This window comes from Protopterus annectens, chromosome 9.part0 (genome assembly GCF_019279795.1).
Source record: "Protopterus annectens isolate FY-2018-M chromosome 9.part0, PAN1.0, whole genome shotgun sequence".
Classification (NCBI taxonomy): domain Eukaryota; kingdom Metazoa; phylum Chordata; order Ceratodontiformes; family Protopteridae; genus Protopterus; species Protopterus annectens.
The window spans coordinates 1,443,663,200-1,443,687,892 of record NC_056743.1 but is presented as its reverse complement, the minus strand read 5'-3'; positions in this window follow the sequence as shown (position 1 = coordinate 1,443,687,892).

Genomic DNA, 24,693 nt, shown 5'->3' with positions numbered 1-24,693 from the left:
TTAAATCACCATGTACATAGTCCACTATCTTGGGACACCAATATTAACCTTTCATCTTTTGTTTTGAATTTGCCTGTCCTTAACCATTCCTGCATTCGATCCTGATCAACATGAGGTTCTTCCAGATGTTTTCTATACTTGCAACTATATTTATGCATTTTCCACATTTCTTGCTTTCTCATCTGGTCCTTCACCTTCTATTCTTTCTTTTGTTTTTTGGCATATTCATTTGCTGCCTGAGTTTTATCTATTTCTGGTTTGATTTCCATTCCTGCTTGATGCCGATATGCTTCTGCTAGACTAAGCAGGGAAGTCATTTTAGATTTATGCTCCTCATGTTTCAAAACTTTCACTACATTTGGGTCTTGTGAGGTCAGCAGATATGTGTGCAGTCTCACAATTGCAGATCTATACATGTAATCATTTTCAAGGAAACCCATATGTCCTTCAGAACAGTGAATATATAATCTTGATATGCACTGATTTTTAGAAATCATTTGGTGAGCATGACACATCCTTCTTGTTTTCCTGTCCAACCTATCCAACACCTTTTGGAGCAAGTCAATCACTCCAAAACTGTAAGTTAGGACAGGAAGAATTTTGTTCCTAGATGTCAATGCTGTTTTCAGGATTAATTTAAGTCTTCTAAAATATTCCTTTCTAAGGTTTATTCGCATTTGTTCATGCTTTATTATTGATCCTTCATCAATTCCCAAATATTTATACACTCCCTCTTGCTCAAGTTCTTTTATATCACATTTTTATCCCAAACTGATGTTTTTTGGTGCTGCAGTTTTCCTAATTTAAAGGTTGCTTTTGCACATTTATCAAGGCCAAATGACATTCTTATATCGTCTGAAAAAGTTTTGATAACTTGCAGTTGTGCTTTCATTTCCTCATATGATGAGCTATACAGTTTTAAATCATCAACAAAGACAATATGAGAGGTCTTTACACTTTGTTGTTTTCTAGGAGTCAATTATAGCCATGGCCTAAGCTGTTAAGTAGACAGCTTAAAGGGTTAAGGGCAAGGCAGAATAGCAGCGGTGAGAAGGAGTCACCCTGGACTATCCCCCTTTGAATTTATATCCCTGGAATAATAAATAGTTTTTTCACTTACCTAGTTAGCAGGGGGATGAGCTTCTGGCTCCAAGTGTCCAGGCATCCAGGCGTGTCCCACTCTGGGGACAGTGTCAGGTGGGGAGTTTGACTGGGGCGGTACACCTGTCAAAGAGTAATGCAGGTGTCCTAAGTCAAGGACAGAAACCTCCCGTGGAGTAGAAAGGCAAAAGCTCACTTGATCTTGATTTTCAGTATGAATACAGACCGTGAAAACATGGCCTCATGATCCTTCTGCCTTTTTGCATTTTAAGCAGGAGGTGTCAGAAAGTTTCCACAGGGATAACTGTCTTGTGGTGGCCAAGCATTCATAGTGATGCCACTTTTTGATCCATCAATGTCTGTTGTTCCTATCATTGTAAAGCAGAATTCACCAATAGCTGGATTGTTCACCCGCTAATAGAGAACGTGAACTGGGATTAGACTGTCATGAGACAAGTTAGTGTTACCCTACTGATGATGTGTTGTTGCAATAGTAATCCTGCTCAGTATGAGAGGAACCGTAGGTTCAGACATTTGGTGTATGGTTTATATTGCTTACATATACTGTAGCTTATTTGCTGTCTCTGTAAGTTGTTTGTTAATAACACTTCACTGTTTTGTTATTCTTTTTCTCTGGTTTCAATTATATTATTAAAACAATCTCTTCAACTTCATATGTACAATATTATATTAACTTGAAACATCTCTAGTTTTTATCAGTGAACATATTTACTCACATCATATTGACACTATAAATATCGTGACATGACAATGTTAATCGTATATGACTTTACTTCCATTGTCTGTATTGGCTTTACTTGCATTATTTGTATTTATATCATTGCTTTTGTTTTAGAAACTGTAAAACGCCACTTTTATCACCTGAGCTGTGCCTGCAATTGGTCAATTTTGATCAGTGTACTATTCAAGTAAACAAATATATACATATGGCGCCCCTGCGTTTGGCGTGCTAATAAAGACCAGGTGGATGATTTTGTAGGTTATCTGAATAACAATCCCTTTGACATACAATTTACTGTCAACGTAGAGCATCAAGAGATTGTTTTTTTGGATGTTGTGGTCTCAAGACTTTCAGATGATACATTGGCCACCTCTGTTCATAGAAAATTCCCTCAATATAACACATTGCTTCATGCAACCAGTTCTCACCCATGCCACATCATCAGTAATATTCCTAAATCTCAGTTTTTGCGCATGAAACGCATATGTTCTTCACAAGAACAACATCAAGTTTGTAGACAAGATTTGGCTAATAGGCTTATCAACCGTGGGTATACAAAGCATCACATCTCCAATACTATTGACCAGACTAACCATGTGACACGTTCAAATCTATTACAATGCAAACATTTGAAACAAGATGACAATTCTAATTCTGTCCAACCAATCAGGCTTGTAACTACTTATGGAAATAACACATCCAGATTCAGGGAAATCATCAATAGACACTGGGACATATTAAAATCTCATGAATTTCTTAATGAGATTTTACCAGAGCAATGTGTTTTCTCATATCGCAGGGGACGCACTATACACTCTCGCCTTACTCATTATAAGAGGTACACACCTAAGATGACTGTCCAAACCACGTTATTTGGTGATCCATTGGTTGGCTGTTTTCCCTGTGGTCATTGTAGTGCCTGTCAACATATCTTAAAAACCAAGGAATTCTCTAGTAAAAACACATCAAAAGTTTATAATATCACCATCTTCGGTAATTGCAGCTCGGATTGGGTCATTTATTTGGCCACCTGTACTTGTTCTGCTTTTTATGTGGGTCAGACATCTAGACCAGTTAAACTCAGAATTAGTGAACATTTTAGTGCGATCAGAAATAAAAGGTTGTCTAATGCCCTATGCAAACATATTACCAATCACCCCGCTGCTGTTTTCAAATTTGTGATTATTGACAAGATTCAAATGCATAGGAATTTTAAAGTAGGTTGGCACACGAAGCTCAATAATATGGAAAACATGTGGATAACCAGATTAGGAGCATTGTTCAAACCTGGGCTTAATGAAATAGAATAACATGTTTACAATTATTTAGTTTGTGTGAACTTACTAAGCTATCAATAATCCACATGTATTTTGATTGGCATTATGATTCCTCAACAACAATGTATAGAGGTGAGTTATCCCATTAATAATATTAATAAGATATACTCTTTATCCTCATGTATAATTATGTGGATTACGCCAATCTTTCTTTATAATATTGTATTTTGATTCATTTATACTCATATTTATAAGTATTATTTTGTTGTTCTTTTTAGTTTTAACATTTACATGTAGTAACTACCAGAAGATTTTCCGTAAGTATTTAATTTTAATGGAATTGTCATTATATACTTATTTTTGTAATGTTTCTTTAAATCTTTACTATTTATGACCAGGATGTTGGGTGCTTCATAATTTTCTGTTATAATTCTTGAGCATTGAAGAAGGCTTTGTATAGCCGAAACCGGTCTGTTGTTTGTTGTGAGCCATTTATATGGCTTTAACTTTTTGAAATAATTAAATAATTGTCCTGCTTTACCATTGTGCTGGTCCACATTTTGTTTTACTATAAATATCGTGACATGACAATGTTAATCGTATATGACTTTACTTCCATTGTCTGTATTGGCTTTACTTGCATTATTTGTATTTATATCGTTGCTTTTGTTTTAGAAACTGTAAAATGCCACTTTTATCACCTGAGTTGTGCCTGCAATTGGTCAATTTTGATCAGTGTACTACTCAAGTAAACAAATATATACATATGGCGCCCCTGCGTTTGAACAAACATACATTTGTTCGACAAATGCAGTGGTGTGATTTAATGTCAACAGTACAGATTGCCAAACATTGGATATTTCAGTGGCATAGAATGTTGATACAGGTAAGTGGGGTTAGGGGAGTGACAGCGTGTGTGTGTATGTGAGTTATGGTTAGAGTTGGAGAAGAGAGAAGTATTGGTGTTGTGTATTTGTGTATGAGTTTTTGTATTTTAGGGTAAGGGTTAGGTTAGTGGATAGATGTAGTATTGTTGGTATGTGTTTGTGAATACTTCTGTGTCGGAGTTTGTCTTGTGTAGTGGAACTGTTAAGGGAAAGTTTTAACAAGATTAAGGTGCACAGTAAGAGTTGGGGAAGGGGCTGTGTTAGGGTTAGGATTAGCACCTATTACTAAGGTGATGCAGGTGGTGGAGCCCATCTACCCTCTTTATTAATGTGTGCTACCCTAACCCTAATGCTAACCCTTCTCTCAACCCTAATCCTACAACTTAATGTCATCACAACCTTTGCAAAAACACTGCCACTATGCAGACAAATTTGAGGCTAGTGTTATGTGATGGAGGGTTAGTTTTAATATTAGGAAAGGAAATCATTTTTCTTCTTTTGATATTATTGTTTTCATTTTTTTTTTCAGTATTGTGTATGATCAAACTTATCTTCTCTGTGTTTTACATTCAATATTAGGGCGGTTCAGTCATACACAATAGACCTATATGTGTGTGTGGGGGTGTAGGGGGTGTTTGTATACTAAATATATATTAGTTGGGTTGTAATGCAATACTGCTTACAAAATAAGCACTTAAATTGGAACTTGAGCTTGAAAATCATGTGGGCAGAGGAAGGAGGTGTAAACTTTACATAGGGGATAAAATAGCCAGTAACTGAATGGATATCTATGAGGTAGCAGTGGTAACCAATGCACCACTGGTCTGCCTTTTCTGTTTCTATACAAAATGCATAACAAGCTGCCACATACTTAGCTACAATCATATTCAATCAGTAAAGGAAAATATCTATCACTTAGCTATAAAAATAGCTTTTATTTGTCAATCATGGTCTGAGTGACCAAGTTTGATTAGCAACTCAAAAACTGTTTGTGCCTATGATCTGGGGGGGACTGGGAGAATCCAATACACAGTCTCTCAGGGGATGGGTAGAAACAAAAAGGGCAACATAACCTATGGGTGGGTACTCACTTGTCAAGTTGTTAGCACAGCAGCCCTCATCATAAGTGCATTTGCAGGAGGAGGGTATTGTGACTCCTGTGGAGATGCAGGTTACTTTTCCCTACTTAGGAGCCACTTTAAACCCCATAAAAATACCTTACCATTATCAGGATGCCTAGCAATTACAGCCACTTTCTTGACTGAGTACATGTCAGATGTGTCATTGTGATCAAATGAATGAAAACTATCAATGAGGCTGCCTGTATGACCACTTTCATAGCCAGATTTCACCCTCAGTGGGGAAAACCCATTACAGGGGGTGGGGAAAATGGGCTTGGCCAATAGGAAGACTTGAAGGTCAGCAGGCACAGTGGAAAAAAGGCACCTGTGGAAAAACTAATGCCATTTACTTAACAAGCTTTGGTAAGCACTAGGACTTTTAAAGAGAACAACTGCCATTATGATCCCTGGCCTCAAATGCCACCCACTGAACTCGCCATCCCAGTTCCTTCAGTAATAATAATAATTAATCCACAGCTCCTCTATCAGGGGAAACTTGCAAATGCACTGGAATCCAGCATTTAAACATATGCTTACAGTATGTATTCTCTTTAATGTGTTTACCTTAAAAACTGACCATTTAATCACTGGATAATGACAATTTACATTACCAAAGCTAGTTGCGTTTGATGGTGGAATTTGGAAAATACAGTGAAACCTAGCACTGGGCTTAAGCAACAACTAGTGTAACTAAGTACACATGCACAATAACAATGAGGGCATACTTTTATTTAGTGCAATAACATTTAATCTGCTTAGCTTATCCTATAAAAATATTCCACAGCTATTTAGGTCTAAAACTTGTTGGAGTCAAGCTAAGATGGAAAAATAAAAAAAAAAAATTTGAACAAGACACAACACTGTCCATTAATTCCCCTGGCACCTTGGCTACTCCCTTCAAGAGATGATAAGAATACACTAAAGTACACACCAATAAATAGGAAAGACAATTAGTAAAATATCAATTAACTAATTAATGTTTTACACTTACATTCTAAATTAAGTCCAAAGAGAACCAAAGTATCATATTTTATAATAAAATAAAAAATTACTCCTTTATACTCTAAAATTTGTTTCAGGATTCTACCAGCACTAAAGTTCATATAAACTTGCTCCAAAATAGATAGTTTTAGAGCATAAGGGCAACTCCCATGACTTTCTTAAAATGAATAACAACTGGGCAGCCTATATTTTTACTTTTGATGTCTCTGTTTCCCATATGTTCCTGTGTTCTAAATGCTAAGCTCCTTTTTGTTTTCCCATATGAAATACATTGCAAGTATATTTTAAAACATACACTATCCCTTTAGTGTAGCTTGCATAACTTCCCAATAAAGTTTCTTATGGTTTATGTTAGAGTAGAAAGGATTGATCTGAAAGAAATCTAAAAATTTTCCACCGGGAATATACCCCTGGCACTAAGTTTGACCATCACAGCTTCAGCAAGGTACTTAAAATAGCTACTAGTCAATAATTCTCATAAACTTTTTTCCTTTATAAAAATACATTTTCAAAACTCCTTTATAAAAAGTTACTAAGCAGAGTATCTTAGAACAATGCACCTAGAACTTTTTAAGCAGCCATATAACCTTGATAGACAGTAAGTTATATGTCTGACAAAATACATTTATTTTCTATTATTATTTTTCTACCCTGCATCTCTCTCTATCCAGGCATCTATTCTCTATTATTCCTTAAATTATTATCTAAAGGCTATGCTACTTTTTTAATAAACAGCTTACACTTGTTATGGATTATATCCATGCTGTGAAAACTTAACTTTTTAGCTCTCTCAAGTATAAAGCCGTCCCTATCTTATCAGAGGCATTTCATTCTAAGTTAAATGTAAACTGGTTAAGAGGTGGGATGAATGATGACTAGTATCATATCTAAGTAAATGTAAACTGGTTAAGAGGTGGGATGAATGATGACTAGTATCATACACATAATCTCACACATTTAGGTTTCTTAAAATTGTATTTCATATAAAATAGCCAGGTGATCCTAACAAAGTCACATCTCAATAATGCATCCTCTTTGTGTCTGCAAATTTCACAAAGATAAAACTACATATATTATTGGATATCTTATATACAAATTCCTTGGCACAATGGGTGCCTCCTTGCGATTAAGCAATAAATCAACTGTACAATGAAAGCAAAAAAATGAATGCCCTGTGCCACAGACTATTGAGGAACACTCAGTTATTAAAAAACACATCTGCATCCCTAAATTATACACTCACAAAAAATATGTATTCAAGCAAGACTTAACACACTCTGAATAATAACTTTAACAAAATGGGATTATGTTGTCAGCATATATATATATGTGAGTGTGTGTTTGTGTGTGTTACCACTCACAGTCATGTACATTTTGTACACATCAGTGTGATATGTGTGTGCAAGCAATGTGCCTTACCATCTACTACCAATATAGGCAAACACTGAAAGCAAATCTTCAATTATTTCTACATATGATGCTACATATAAACCTACTGACATGTCCTTTTATTCAATGGTTGCAATACAGAATATTCAAAGGTCATGAGACAGCTCTACTGTGCAAACTCAGTTCCTGCTGTTAGCTACTACTTGTGGCCACTACAACCTACATATGTATTACTCTGGCAGTAATGGAGCTGATGATATGTTAGGTTTGTTTCCCACAATGCAGAGTGAATTCTGCACAGTACTGCCTACATGAGGTCATTTCCTGCATGCAACTACAACATATCCAACATGCTGCCCAATAACTCCACCTGTATTTAATTATTCACTTATTTGACATTTGATTACTGGGAACGTCTGACTCGTAAATCACATTTTTCAGTGGAGGCTCAGGGAGAAAAGCTCCATAGACATAATACAGTTTCATTACACAGACATAGTGCAGTTTCAGTACACAAATTAAAATGAAAAAAATACAAGTAATATATGTGAAGTCACATTGACGTTATACAGATGCAAAAGAAAGGTAAGGGTGTAGCCAAAGAACAAAACTAGAATAAATATATACGTGATGATAACAGTTGTATAGAAAGCAAATATTGCAGAAGTAAGACTAGTAAAGTACAAAGAGATGCTGAAACAAGATAATAAAAGTCATGTGATAATGGCTATAGAATGAAGAAGTGGAAGGAGAAAAAGTGTAAGAGTTCAAAGAAGAAGAAAAGCAAAAATCAAAGAGATTTTTGGGGAAGGATTTAAAGATGATAAATAGAGAAAGTAAGGCTGTTTTATTAACACAAACAGCACATGCGAGTGTCCAGGCTCTCACAAACATCATGTGGCCTGCACAGTGCCGAACCTAGGAGGCTGTTCTCTGAATTAAACTATCAGCTTCACTGCATCTTGCCAAAAGCTCTACTTGTGTGGTAGTAATGATATTAGTGCAAAGTGGCAAGTATGACCACCTACTGTTCCACAACGCACAGTGTATCCTAGGTAGTGTTGTTTACAAGATGGCAGCAAGTGCTGTGAGGTATTACTGGTACTCCACTCATGTGTTAACCACTTCAGCCAGCAGTTCAGTATTACATATTTGTTTTCTCTTTGTTAGCCTGGTTGGTCCCACTAGACCACTGCCCTCTTTCTGCACACTAGGGCAGCGCCGGTTAAGCAGGTTTAAACTATTCGGGCTACCTAAATTCTCTTGCTCCTAGCACTCTTGTCATAGAATCTTTTTAAAGTTTTTCTAGCGAGGGATCAGTTGCTAGTGTCCTCTCCTGCTCAGCTGGTGAACCTGGGAATATTGAGGCAATGTTACAATTGCCTCATGTACCCTCTCCTCCCCAAACTGGAGGCTGAGCTCTTCAACATAGGACTGGAGACCAGTCAGGAGACACACACATTACCATTACAACCTCAAATACATAAACACACACAAAGACATACCAAAATCTACGCCACCAAAGCAGACACCCAACAACCACCACCTCAGAACACAACACCTGCAACACATAGACCTCACAGTCAGAGTGTCAAACAGTCACAGCCCTTAAGGCCAAACACAATGCCAGACACACTAGTCATTGGTGACTCCATAGTCAGACACACTGACGCCCACTGAGTAAGGAGAAGGTCACAGTAAGCTGCCTGTCGAGCACTCAGGTCTCTCAACAGCAGGTACAAATATGATTCAGTCATTGTCCACGCTGGTGTAAACGCCTCCTTGGACTACATGAAAGAGACATTGAGGAGGCCTCTGATTATGTACCCAGACAGGTATGACCCTGACCTTGAGCAGTATCCTACCTTCACCAAGAATGATGCCACAATACAGAGATAAGATGATCAGCTTTAACAATTGGCTTAAACACTGGTGTCATTCAAAGGGGATCCAGTGTCTGTCTGCCTGGGATGACATGCTGGACAAGCCATGCAAGGGACGGCTTGCACCTGTCACCCTGGGATTCGGATATTGGCAAAGGCTCTTGCCACCCCATAGTGCCTTTTTAGGCAAGGCTCAAATTCTAAACCTACCACCCTAGAACACAAAAAGGAAAAAACTAAGGGTAATGCTGCTCAATGCCAGAAGTCTAAATCTCAAAATGCACGCACTCGAGGCCCTTCTCAGTATGGAGAACATCGATGTCTGTGCTGTGACAGAAACCTGGTTCAAGGCTCCTGAGAGCACCGCTATCAGGTTTTACCTCATATCATGCTCCGCCCCAAAATCTGGACAATACCAAGAAAGGAGGGTATCCATATTCATCAAGGACACCCACACCTCAAGACTGGTGGCAACGATGCATCGGAGACCATCCAGGTGCAATTAACCATAGGCAAGACTGCTCTGCAAATTGTAGCATGTTACAGGCCACCCTCACAAACTCAGGAACCTCACATGGCCTTCCTGAAAACACTAGAGGGATAAATGTATCACCAAACACCATCATACTAGGTGACTTCAATTACCCTAATATAGACTGGGAACACTACTCAAGCCCAAACACCCTAGCCCAAAAGTTCCTGGAATTCATAAACTCAAATGCCATGGAACAACTAGTCACCATCCCCACAAGAGGAGATAACATACTTGATCTCATCATCACGAACATGGGAGCACAATGTTCAACACCGGAGGTGTACCCCTCACTGGTGAGATCAGACCACAAACTAATCTCGCTGGAGGTCCTCCCCCCACCCCCACCTCTAAGAAAAAGGACCACAGAAAAAAACTTCTCAAAAGCCGACTCCACACTTCTAAAGAGTAGTGTGGTCTCCTTTAAGGCCCCGCCCATGGAAAACAGTACTCAAGCCGCTGAATCACTTACAAATGCCTTCTACCAGCACCTGCAGGACTGCATGGATAAGGCAATCCCAAGCAAAACAAAGACTCTTTGTACCAAAGGCAAGCATCCAGTCTGGTGGACCCCAGCCATAAACAAACTCTACAACAAAAGGAGGAAGCTACTACAAGATAGAGCAAAATCCTTAAAAGGTAAGACACCCTTGATCACTATAAGTAAAAACTAAGAGCTCTCATAAAATCATCCAAAGCAAATTTCGAGAGAAAAATAGCTAAAGACTCAAAAGACAATCATAAGGCCTTCTTTAGCTATGTTAGAAACCTGGGAGGAAACTCCCAGATATGCTCAGAGCTAGTTCAAAATGATGTGAAGATTACTGATCCTACAGACATTGCCAACATACTGGCTGACAGGTTCAGTGCAAACTTCTCCCCTCCCCAAAAGGAGAGATATCTATACCAAACGATTGCAGCCCCCAAACATCTCCAGCCCAAGTGAGAACTGCTCTCTCCAAAGCAAAAACACAGCATCCATGGGACCTGATGGTGTCCCCGGCTGTGTGCTCCATGAACTCAATGAGGAATTAAACCCACAGCTAGGACAGCTGTTTAATCAAAGTCTTACCTCTGGATACGCACCCAGGAGTGGCGCACTGCAACTGTGGTACCACTTCACAAAGGCGGTGCCTCCACCGACCCTGGAAATTACCGCCCATTAGCTTGACAAGCCTTATCTGCAAAGCCATGGAGAGGATCATAATGGACCTCATAAATAAAGACATAGGGAATTTGCAGACTTTGGATCCAACCCAGTTTGGCTTTGTCAAAGGCAGATCATGCCTTTTAAACTTGGTTGACTTTTGAAACAGTCACCAAAGCCATTGATGAGGGAAAGGCAGTCCATACAGCCTACCTCGATCTGGCTAAGGCCTTCGATACAATACCCCATTCGGGTATCATTGAAAAACTCATCAGCTTAAATGTCAACCCATACATCACAAGATGGGTTGCAAACTGGCTGAGTGACAGAACCCACAGGGTCAGAGCTGCTGGCGCCATGTCAGACTCAAAGCCTGTCACAAGTGGTGTCCCACAGGGCTCAGTCCTGGGCCCACTCTTGTTTGGCATCTACTTTTCCGAAGTACAAGCAAACACAGGAGGGTTATGGCTGACAAAGTTTGCAGATGACTGCAAACTGGGCCATAGTAGAAAACACATCTGACACAGATATCCTTCAGAAGGGTCTCACAGAAACGGATAACTGGTGCCAGAGCCACGGCCTAAAGTTAAATGCCAAAAATGCATAGTCATACCCTTCGAAAACAAGGTTACCCCTAGCTACCAAATAGGTGGCAATCCACTGAGCACAGAAGAAGTTATCAGGGACCTGGGGACCCAGGTTGATAGTAGTCTGTCATTCGACACCCATGTAGCTAAAGTAGTTAGGAAGACCTTCTACATTGCCCACCTTATCATGAAGGGATTCTCATCTAGATCAAGGGAGGTCATAGTCTCCCTTTACTCATCACTCATCAGACCAATGATTGAGTACAATGCCCCATTCGGAATGTATCTGACCCGACACTTGCAGCAGCTGGAGAGGCCACAAAGTTCCTCACCAAAAGGATAAAGGGTCTCAAAATCTGTCCTATGCTGCCCGACTGAAAGAACTCCAGCTCTATTCAGTCGCACCGCTTGCTCAGAGGTGACCTTTGCCTAACATACAAGGCCATGTCAAACCCAGATTTGATGAATATGCTTCACCTCAAAAATCTAGATCCATCAGAGCCACAAGGGCGGGAGACTTAAACCTTGACACGGCTATTAATAGGACGTGCTGGAGGGATAGATTCATCACCCAAAGACTCCCTATGCTGTGGAACAAAATCCCGGTACATGTGAGGCAGAGCACCTCGCTGGCCTTGTTCAAGAGAAATCTTGACCAATGGATGGGAGATCGCAGATATACCCCAGGGATTACCTCAGTGTCACTGCTCGACAGAGGCACAGAAAAATAATGGGTATAGTTCCCCATACTAAAGGGGTGGCCTAAGCCACAAAACTATGGGCTAGGCTTGTAAATGCCCTCGGGCAGATAGCCTAGTATGAACCTATGAACCTATGAACCTATGATGTAGACTCAAGGTGGAATTCACACTGACTACGGTGAATGTGTCCAGGGCACCAGAGAACTCCTCCTACTTGTTTGTGATATGTACCATGGGATTTTTTATATACACCTGAGCTATCACCAACTCAGGCAGATGTAACTTCATTTGAATGTCTCATCTGAAAGATGTTACATTCAGGAATGCAGCACCACCTTATACTGTGATGCAATTTCAGAAATGGAAAATTAATTCAACTACATGGTATGGGAATAGAACCCACAGCCTCCTGATCTTTCAGTACCAAAAGTAGGCATGCTACCTGTTGAGTCACTGACATCAACTGTATATAAAACAGTGTTGCCACATCTATGATCTGTATCATATGCACTGATAATACTGAACTGTAACACATGACATAACATAGCTATATATACACAAATGCACTACTTAGGCATCCTGTCAGCCTATATAATATAAGGCCATATGGAAGTAAAATGGACTGCAGCCCACACAAATTTATTGGTGAAAGCTGCCAAATATATATATCAGTGGTTGAAGAGATTGACCATGGTTTGACAGTTATTGCATGTTATTATAAACATTTATGAATAACACCATATTACATTTATATAAACAAATTAACTGTAGCAATGCTCTCCAGATGCATACAACTTCTTAATTAGTGCTGAAGTGAACTCTGCAATTGCAATACATGAAAATTTTAAGCCAATAGCATAAACATCTCAGAGGAACATGTACATCAAGAAAAACAGACTCAGGCTATGAAAGCTATTTGACAAAAGTAACAGACTTGTTCCCTCATTCAGATAGTGCATTCAGCTACAACCATTGCATCATCAATTCAGCTACAACTATTGCATCATCAATTGAGCTACAGCTATTGCATCATCAATTCAGCTACAGCCATTGCACAATCAATTCAGCTACAGCCACTGCATTGTCATCATCATTATCATCATCCCCCTTTTTCCCATTTTCTACATGAGGGTTATGGCATCATGTCAACTGTTGCCTTTTCTCTCGATTCAATGCCACACTTCTACTTTCTTTAACACTCATGCCTGACTGTAGCAGGTCTTCTCTCATACAGTTCATCCACCCCTTTGCTGGATGCCCTCATTTCCTCTTGCCTTCTTCCTGCCTGTCCCAAATCTTCTTCACCAGATTATCTTACGCTTTTCTGCACTTATGCCCGAACCACCATAATGTGTTCTCTTGACCTTGTCTGCAATTTGTGCTAGAATGGATGTAAAAAGTGTTCACACCCCTGTTAAAATGACAGGATTTTGTGATATAAAAAAATGAGACCACAATAAATCATTTCAAAACTTTTCCAACCTTTAATGTGACTTATAACCTGTCAATTCAATTGAAAAACAAACAAACAAATATATTAGGGGACAAATATAAAAAATAAAAAACATACAATAAGCTGGTTGCATAAGTGTGCACACCCTTAAACTAATACTTTGTTGAAGCACAATTTGATTTAATTACAGCATTCAGTCTTCTCGGGTAGGAGTCTATCAGCATGGAACATGTTGACTTAGCAATATTTGCCCACTCTTCCTTGCAAAAGTGCTCCAAATCTGTCAGATTGTGAGGGCTTCTCTTGTGCACGACCCTCTTCAGGTCACCCCACAGATTTTCTATTGGATTTAGGTCTGGGCTCTGGCTGGGCCATTCCAAAACTTTAATTTTCTTCTGGTGAAGCCATTCTTTTTGTTGATTTGGATGTATGCTTGGGGTCATTGTCGTGTTAAAAGGTGAAATTCCTCTTTATCTTCAGCTTTCAAGCAGACGCCTGAAGGTTTTTGGCCAAAAGTGACTGGTATTTGGAATTGTTCATAATTCCCTCCACCTTGACTAAAGCCCAGCTGAAGAAAAGCAACCCCAGAGCATGATACTGCCACCACAATGCTTCACCATGGGGATGTTGTTCTTGTTGTGATGCGAAGTGTTGTTTTTGCGTCAAACTAACCTTTTGGAATTGTGGCCAAAAAGTTCAATCTTGGTCTCATCAGACGACAACACGTTTTCCCACATGCTTTTGGAAGACCTGATGTATTGTTTTGCAAATTTTAGCTGGGCCTGGATGTTTTTCTGTGCAAGAAAAGGCTTTCGTCTTGCAACCCTACCCCACAGTCCAGACTTATGGAGAATAGACATTCTTACTGATCTTATATCTGTAACCACATCTACCACTGTTATATGTTCTGTATACAATATGGTCTCCTAATTGTATATAGAATGTGTAATGTGAAGACACACTCCCAACCTTAATAAACTTTGCTGTCTCTTCTCTATTTCACTTTACAAGTAGAGTTTATATTACTACTCACCCCCTCTGAGGCCTTCACTCATAGTTTTCCACTGCTTTCCCCTCTGGTTTGGCTGGTTTTCTTTGCATTAAACCTGGTTCACACCCTTTTTGCTATCCCCAACCCCAATACTAAGTCTATATTAGACTCCTGCTGTTTATGGAGCCATCTTTAAATTACTAGTCCCTCCACTAGGACAAAAGGGGTTTAAGCCTCTCTCCGTTTGCCCGTGGTATGCATGGCTCACTTCACACCCCACCCTGCCCCCTAATCCCACCCGCACCCACTACATCTAGATATATTCTAGGCACTAACCCCTCCCAATAATCAGCAACCAATCAGAACTATACTAGTAATCTATCTCCTCTACAACCCACAATGCCCCACCCACTTGCAATCTAACTGCTCATCTGACACAGTCATGTTAATATCTAATGTGCTTGCACTCCTTACCTGTACTCTTCTTGTACACCTTACATCCTACCAGAACTCCATAATAGACAAACCCCACTACTATCACTGCACCCTTACTCTCACTTCTATCCATGAACCACCTACTAATTACACTTGTCATAGCATCACAATCTCTATCCCAATACACCCACCATACTACCAGTCACCTGTTACATTCAAACAAAAAAAATCCCTAAAATATGGCAGGTTAATTACCAGATTTGTAAAACTTATGTTTACTGCCCTATCTAAATTAGCCCTCAGTGGTGATCCACCCTAACCCTGGTCCTACCAACTCCTCACCTAAAAATCTGCCTAATAGCTGCTTCTTCTCATAACTAACATCCAACAGAAAGCCATCAAAAGTATAACTAATAAAACCCATGACCTTAATGCCAACATAGCCTTATACTCTCCTGATATTCTCATCCTGATTGAAACCTGGCTCAAACCTCACATCAAAAGTGAGGAAATATTCCCAACAGTATTCTCCGAGTAGATAGACAACCTAAGAAAGTGGGTGGTATGGCTCCAATGTTTAAACACCACCTCAACATCCAGATCCTAAACACATCTGCCCCCCACATTGGAAATGAAGAAATCCTATATGCCATCCTCAACCTAAACTGAAATAAAACAATCAACATCATAGGATGCTACTTCCCACCTGGCCAAAAAATCCCACCCCTGGAAAACTCCTGAACTGAGCTAATCATTCCCTACCCCAGGAAAACCATAATCCTAGGTGATTTTAATATCAACAGGCTATCTTGTAGTAACAATCATCCAGCCCAGCACCTAAACCTTCATGGTTTCTCTCAACTAATGCAGTCACGTACCTGGATAAATAAAATCTCTAACAAACATACTACTCTTGACTGTATATTAGTCAATAAAGAGCCTCACTCATACTTAGCTGGCTGTTTACCAGGCAGCCTCAGTGAGCACACTCCAACATTCCTTCTGAGACACCACTTAAATTGTGCTAAACCCATTATCTATAGGCAAATCCGAAATTGGGTAAACCTTAACCCTCTCTCTTTATCTCATCCCTTCAGAAATGTGATTGGGCACCCCTAAAGTACCTTGATCTGGATGAAGCCACCCACTTCTTCAATAGCACCTTCCTAAACATCCTAAACATACATGCCCCCATATGAAATGCCAGAATCAAAACACAGTACTCCCCTTGGCTACAAAAAAGCACCAGGGCACTAATGAAAATTAGAGATAAGGCCTGGGAGCACTGGCGCTTAACAAAAAAACCCTCCTCTAGACTGCCATTCCTAGAGTTGAGCAACAAGGTAAAAAAGCAAATAAAAGAAGTTAAAACCCAATATTATCAGTCTGCCCTAAACTCCTCCCATCACAACCCTAAGCAGTTCTGGTCCACAATAAACTCCATTCTCCACCCAGGCAAAGTAGGCATCCCCCACCTACCACTCCCCCTTCCTCCAGCAGTATTGCTGACTCATTCAATAAACACTTTATTGAAACCATTCTGTCTTTGACTAAACAACACAACCCTCTATCCACCCTCCCTACATCAAAACCAAATACTCTGCCCACAGTCTTTTCTTTTTCATCAGTGCCTACCTCCTATATAAAAAACCTCTCTTGAAACTTAAGCCTACAAAACTTGCAGCTGACAATCTCCCCTCTGAATACCTAAAAATAGCAGCAGAAGCCCTAGCTTATCCAGTCTCTATCGTAATTAATTGGTCCTTATCAGAAAGCTATGTCCGCACACTGTGGAAAATATCCCACATCATTCCCCTCCATAAAGGTGGCTCCTCCACTGAACTTTCCAATTACCGCCCCATAGCCATCCTTTTTCTAGTTTCCAAGATACTTGAAAAATGCATCCATTCTCAAGTCTTAGACTACCTCTTAGCTAATAACCTCGTCTCAAGCACCCAGCATGGCCTCAAGCCATACCACAGCACTACTACCACCTTGCTCTCTTTTACTAATACTATCCTTCATCATAAAAATAATGGCCTGTTTTCCTCTGCTATATTTCTGAATCCATTCAAGGCTTTTGACATGGTCTCACACAAACTACTAATCTCTGTTCTCACTAACCTATCCTTTTCCCAATCAGCTACTGATTGGTTTCACAGCTATCTAAATGACTGCCAACAATCAGTTGTCTGGCATAATGACCTATCTCCTCGACTTCCTGTAACACTCTGTATTCCCCAAGGCTCCAACCTTGGTCCCCTACTATTCTCACTCTTCACCAATGATCTATTCACAGCCACCAAGCCTGCTTCTGTTATACAGTATGCAGATGACTCCACCCTCATCTGCTCAGCCCCAACTATACCTGAACTTCACAAAATCACACAGCAAGGCTTTTCATCTGTAGAAAACTGGCTATTTAATGCCCAGTTATTACTCAACCCGAGCAAGACTAAACTCCTTATTTTCCAACCCACTAAATCTAACCGAATTATCTCCCCCCCACACTTTAATATTTTAGCCAAAGACAATACCATCATCTCCACAACATAACACACCAAACTACTTGGTGTTGAAATTGTTAACAGTCTCAGATTTGACACTCGCATTTCTCTTACCATAAAAAAGGTTCACAAAAAACTAGGAGCATTGTACAGAAACAAACAATTCCTCACCAAGACAGCCAGAATTTCTGCTGCCAATTTCCACCTAATCTCCACTTTACTCTACACCTCTCCTATATTTACCTACCTTAGACAAACACACCTAAACAAGTTCAAGGCTTGCTACAATAAAATTGCTAAGTTTGCCACTGGTGCATCTTATCACATCCACCACTGTATCACTTAGAGAACTTGACAGGCTTGAACTCCCTCAACTTCTTCACCTTAATCAACTCTCCCTTGCCCACAAGTTAGTAAACCATCTTCTTAAAGTCCCATCACTTCAAAACCTTCTTCAGCCCTACTGTTCCACTAGACCTCTATGCTCAAGCAGCAAAAATCAACTTCTAGTGACCAAACCCAAGAATTCAGCAGGAGAAGCACTATTCTCCTGCGTCATATCCAGATTATGGAACATTCTCCCCACCTCTATAACCACACTACCTTCTTGCAATCACTTCAAGACTGCACTAAAAGCTCACTTAAAATGTCTCTGGTTATGACCATGCATCAATCCTGACTAGTAACCATCCTTTTACTTTCCTTTCCTCTCCTACTACCCTAGCCACCATGCCTCACACCATCTGATCATTGCATTCCTTTCTCTGGGGTCTATATTAGATCAGTGAATGCTTAAACAAGTGAATGCTGATTGATCGACCATATTTTAGCGAATGTTCAAAATATCGAAGCAACAGAAATCCAAATTTTTTCCTAGGGAAAGAATTTGGTTGTCCGTTTCTGTTGCTTCAGTATTTTCAGTGCTGTGGTGGAAAGTTACGGGTCGGATTCAGGTAAGTGTGCAATTGTGTGGATGTGAGTGTTAGGGTGGGTTAGGTGAGTTAGGGTTAGGGCTCGGGTTAGGTATGTGTGCGATTGTGTGGACATGAGGCTTAGGGTGGGTTTAGGTGAGTTAGGGTTAGGGAGCGGGTGAGATGAGTGTGTTATAGTGATGGACCTTAGGGTTAGGGTTTGGGTTAAGGTAAGTGGATAGTTAGTGGTGTGTGCATAGTTTAGTGTAGGGTTAGGTGTCAGATTTTAGGTGTATGTGTGTGGATTTCTGTTTGTTTGGTGTGCTTGTGTTGTGTGTATGAGTTTTGGATCAGCGTTTTTTTTCCCCTAGGAACTATGACACTATGCCACATTCATGTTTAAAAGAGTGCTTAAAAATATATAAGATGTAACTTACATTGATCAATTACCTTACAGCAACCATGAAACAGTGGCAAACCACTTTGCAGCTAAGCCATGATAAAGGGCAAGTTATTATTCCAGGGATAAGAATTCAAAGGGAGATATTCCAAGGTGAATCTCTGTCACCACTGCTCTTTTGTCTTGCCCTTAACCCATTAAGCTGTCTACTTAACAGATTAAGTCATGGCTACAATTTAGCTCCCAGAAATCAATAAAGTGTAAAGAATTCTCATCTTCTTTTCATAGATGACTTAAAATTGTATAGTTTATCAGATAAGGAACTGAAAGCACAACTGCAAGTGGTCAAAGACGTTGTCCTGTTCGATTCTCAGCTAGAGCATCTTCTGTGTGGAGACATGCATGAATGGGCGTACCTTCGTTGAAGGTTGTGTGTCAGGGCTGGCAACTCGGCATGTAAAAATCTACTGCCAATCATTAGCGGACCGGAGTTCCGCTGTGGTGACCCCAAACCGGGCAAAGCCGAAAGACACAACATAAGGATGTCATTTGGTCTTGATAAATGTGCAAAAGCAACCTTTAAAGCAGGAAAGCTACAGCACCAAGAAAACATCAGTTTGGGACAGGAATGTGATATAAAAGAACTTAAGCAAGAAGAAATTTATAAATATTTGGGAATTGATGAAGGATCAATAATAAAACATGAACAAATATGAATAAAACTTAGTAAGGAATGTTTTAGAAGACTAAAATTAATACTGAAAACAGTGTTCACATCTAGGAACAAAGTTCAAGCTATAAATAATGTGATGGCTAGGTTGGACAGAAAAACAAGAAGGATGCTTCATGCTTATCAAATGATTTATTAATGTCAGTGTATACCAAGACTATACATTCCCTGTTCTGAAAGAGGTATGGGCCTCCTTGAAATTGATTACATGTATAGATTTGCAATCGCAGAACTGTATACATATCTGCTGACCTCAAAAGAGCCAAACATAGTGAAAGTTTTGAAACATGAGGAGAATAAATCTAAGATGACTTCTCAGCTTAGTCTAACAGAAGCATATCAGCATCAAGCAGGAATAGAAATCATACCAGAAGTAAATAAAAATCAGACAGTAACTGAATGTGCCAAAAAACAAAAGAACAAATATAAGGTGAAGGATCAGATGAGAAGGCAAGAAATGTGGAAAATGCATAAATGTAGTTGTAAGTATAGAAAACTCTTGGAACAACCTCGTGTTGATCAGGAATGAATGTAGGAATGATTAAGGAGAAGTGAATTTAAACCAAAAGTCAAAAGGTTAATACAGGCGGCCCAAGATAGTGGACTACATACATGTTGGTTTACAAAGTTCATTGAACATTGGGGAAACAGGCAAATGCAGGTTCTGTAAAACAAAACTGGAAACAGTCATGCATCTTGTTGCTGGTTATGATATACTAATGGCAGAAGGACTGTAACTGAAAGGCATAATAATGTACCAAGACTGTTGCATTGGGAATTGTGCAGACATTATAATGTTGAAGTAGATTTAAAACACTGGAAACATGACCCACAAAGCATTATAGAAAATTATGAAGTGTATATCACATGGGATCACCCATTACCAATTGTTGAAAAAAAGAAGGCAAAAGTAACACTGATCATTGAAATTGCTACACCCAGTGACTACAGTGTCTTACATACAGAGACACAAAGTCATAAAATACCAGGATTTGCAGGCAGAAATTATGATAATGTGAAAGAAGGATACCCGGACAGCTCCAATAGTACTAGGAGCAACAGGTACTATAAAAAAGAAGTTACAGTCATATTTAGATATGTTACGTATACATGTAACTCCATACGAATTGCAGAAGGAGTCATTAGTGGGTACATTGCAGATGCTGCAAAGACCACTTCTTGCTTACATCAAACCTTAAAGCAATACTAATTTCATGAACTTTAATCATTCTTCGACTTAGGAATGAGGTCCATTCCCATCATGGTATTAGAAACTCCAAAGGCTTGGAGGAATTAAAAAAAATAAGGAATCATCGATCAATCCCAAAAATACTCCTCAAGAACCAGTCTTGCAACACAATTAACTTTGATAAAGATCCCTTTCCAGTACCTTAAAATCAATCAATTGGTAGCTACTAAAACAATTTCCACTAAATGAAGTTTTTCTTCAAAAGCACTTTCCTATATATACTCAACAACCATGCCCTTGTTAGAAGTAAAACAGATAAAATCAAACCACCTCCTTGGTTAACAAAACAAACAAACAAAGCTCTAATAACAAATAGAGACACAATGTGGAGTCACTCACAACAAAACAAAAAAAATCAAATCTCCAGGTTTACAGACAGAAATCAGGCCAAAAATTAAACAAAAAAACAGATAAATGATCTTACTATACTAGTCAACAAAATACAGGTCATACCAACCCTAAAATCTTCTGGTCATCAGTAAACAGACTCATCCACCCTAGATGTACAACCAAACCAACTCGTACAACAAACAACTTCACAGAAAATATAGTTAGTTATTTCACCACTTTCTTCATTCAAAGGGTTGACTCATTCTTAAAAGACATAACAACGCTCCACTGTTAAAAGTCCCTCACTGCTTGTCTTACTGTCAACTGAATATGACACGTATACTAATCTGCAACCCTGAAAAATGCACAAGCTTAGCCAATATTCCTACTCGGTACATTCCAAATAGAACTCTACAATCAAGTGATAAAGACTTGCTAAGTGTGGCCACATCAACTAACTCAGCAGGAGACTTTTTATTCTCAAGTCATTTCTCAAGAATGTGGAATGCTATTCCATTCCCTATAAGAGTGTATTCTTTACATGAATATTTTTAAAAAAGCCCTAAACAATTACCTCATAAATAATTGGACTTGATCTTGCTCCACTCCTGGCTTAAATGCTGTGTTTTATCCACTTAATCCTATATTAACCTATAAGAACTCCTTTGAATTTTATTTTCTTTTAACCCTCAGCTGATATTCTATGCTTTCTCTCTCAGTACTGCATCATCTCCTCTGGCTATGTTATATCCATGCTCCTATCTTATTCAGCTTGTGATCTATAATCTATCTCACTTCACAATGTGAGGTGTACTCATAATGTTATTGTTAAATTCCCAGGCCACCTCTTAAAGGGGATCTGCCCAGTGGAATCATCCCTTTAAACAGATGTACATACATACATACATGCATACATACATACATACATACATACATACATACATAAATAAATAAATAAATAAATAAATAAATTGGTGTATAGGTTTGATTAACAAGTTCAAGGCATTGACCTTTGAAAAGACTAGTGCCCTGGCTCACATGGTGGAACTTGCAGGTGCCCATATAGTCATCCAGTTCCTTTCTCATAGTAAGAATTACAGACTCAGTTTAACTGAAAGGGGAGTTTGTACCAATGGCATGGAAGTGTTTAGCGTATGATGTTATTACATTTCAAAGTATGATTGAAACTATTTTTAGTATACAGAATTTAGGGGTTAGGAAGGCCAGGACTCTCACATGGGGGTACAGGGAGTTTGTTCTCTTAAAAAAAAAAGATTTTTGCATGTTTTTTTTTTCTTTTGTTTTTCAGGCTAAACTTTTATGATCTTGATTAAAGTGTAACTTGTCCTTGTGTGTCTTAACCAAACTTAGGGAAACCAGTTTTTAATGAGGATCATTTCAATGTCCCCTTGTGTTTAGATCACAGTGAGAGATATTCTAAGCAAGAAGTGTTAGATATTAAGCGGTTCTTTAATTCTATTTATGCCTTTAAGTAGGTGATAAAATATAGAGATGCGTGAAAGAGAATGGGATGGGTATCTACACTGTGGGCCTGTGTTTGTGGCAACTGCATGTGTGTCCTTCTTATACCACATAGATATCTGTGTCCATATTATGTTAACTCATGTCTTTTAATGGAGATCTGGGCATTTGCACTGTAACTTACAATGGCTGCATCCTGAACCATTCGACAAAATCAAGTTATATTCCTGCAATTCAAACAAATGCTTATATCGCTAGAACCATAAATGTTACTAAAGAAATGTAAATGGCAAACTGTTTAGCACAAACAAATCTTTCCACTAACAGCATTCATTACATTCTAGGTCTTAAACTGGATTTTATAAATCACAATAACCACTATAAATATTACGTTTTGCAATGTTGCATAAACAAGTTACAATACATCAGTAACTGCTCAACTACACGTATACTACCTGCAGCATTTTGTTCATCCGACTGTTTACTTTGATTCAAGGCTAAACAGCTTTGTCTGTGTTGCTTGGCTCTTGAGATATTTAGAGAAGTCTACCAATTATAACAATAAAAATAAATAGAATATGAACAACATTCAATATTTCTTTTGCAGCAGTAGACAGAAATCAAGTATCATTGTAGTTGTGTTACCCATCATGTATGCTTTTAGAATAATTATTTCATCGGCTTGTATGTAGCATGGTTTTGCAGTTATAAATGTAAATATAAACAGGCAAAATTTAATGGCTGGGACATCACAAGGATGATCCTGGAGAAACTCCTTGAGGTGTCAATAGGGTTTAATGATCTCCTAGCGGTCACGTTCACACAAGAGTTAATAGGCTTATATGTGTGGTCTATCATCAGTAGTAACTTGTGTAGTTCTGTTGTTACATAATACATACAATACTGTGTGTGTGTGCGTGTGTGTGTGTGTGTGTGTGTGTGTGTGTGTGTGTGTGTGTGTGTGTGTGTGTGAGAGAGAGAGAGAGAGAGAGACAAGAGAGTGAATTGCCCTATTTAGAGTTAGCAGGTGGATTTTATTTTCAATTGTATTTGTAAAGAATTGTGGGTTTCAAGGGAAGAGTAATTTACTGCTGTTCATGCTAACTCTACTTAAAATGTGTAACTGTTTTGTTTAGCAAATGGTATCACTATTGTGGTATAGAATTGTAAAGCAGTGTTAGTAACACAGCAGGTAACATACTTGCATCTTGATATAGAGGGCTGTAGGTTGTACTCCCACAGCATGTAGATTTGCATTTTAAGGGGGTGGGTGCTGCAGTCCTGAGTATGTCCTCTTCTGGATGAGATGCCTAGTAACTATGAACCTGTTTTTCAGCTTGCCATCCATTCCCTATTGCAATGTACCAGCTTACCATTTTTAATGTAACATAGGCAATTTATTCTTCAAAGCAGCATGCACTGAATTTGTAGATGAAACAATGAAATATAAAGTTGTTTTCTTGCAACAACCTATTCGTTCGTTTCAGATCTCTTTAATGTGAATTATTCAGATGAGTTTTACTTTTGCAGACATTGTGTATATTGTCTGATATTGGTAGATTGTAATGACAGACGTTTGCATGGCCATTTATGGTTGAAATGTTCTGTATTGGGCAGTTTGTCATTATTGGTTCATATGAATTGTTTCATTGCTTACTGGAAAAAATGTTCAAAACTATAAATTTAAAACACACTCTAACAGGTGGTGCTATATTATACAAGGGATATAATTCAATTATTATATATTATAATTAATACAATCAGGAAGGTGAATCAAAGAACTTTTGCATGGTCCTTAAAAATGTGTGCAAGGGACCTATGATTTGAAAACAGCCC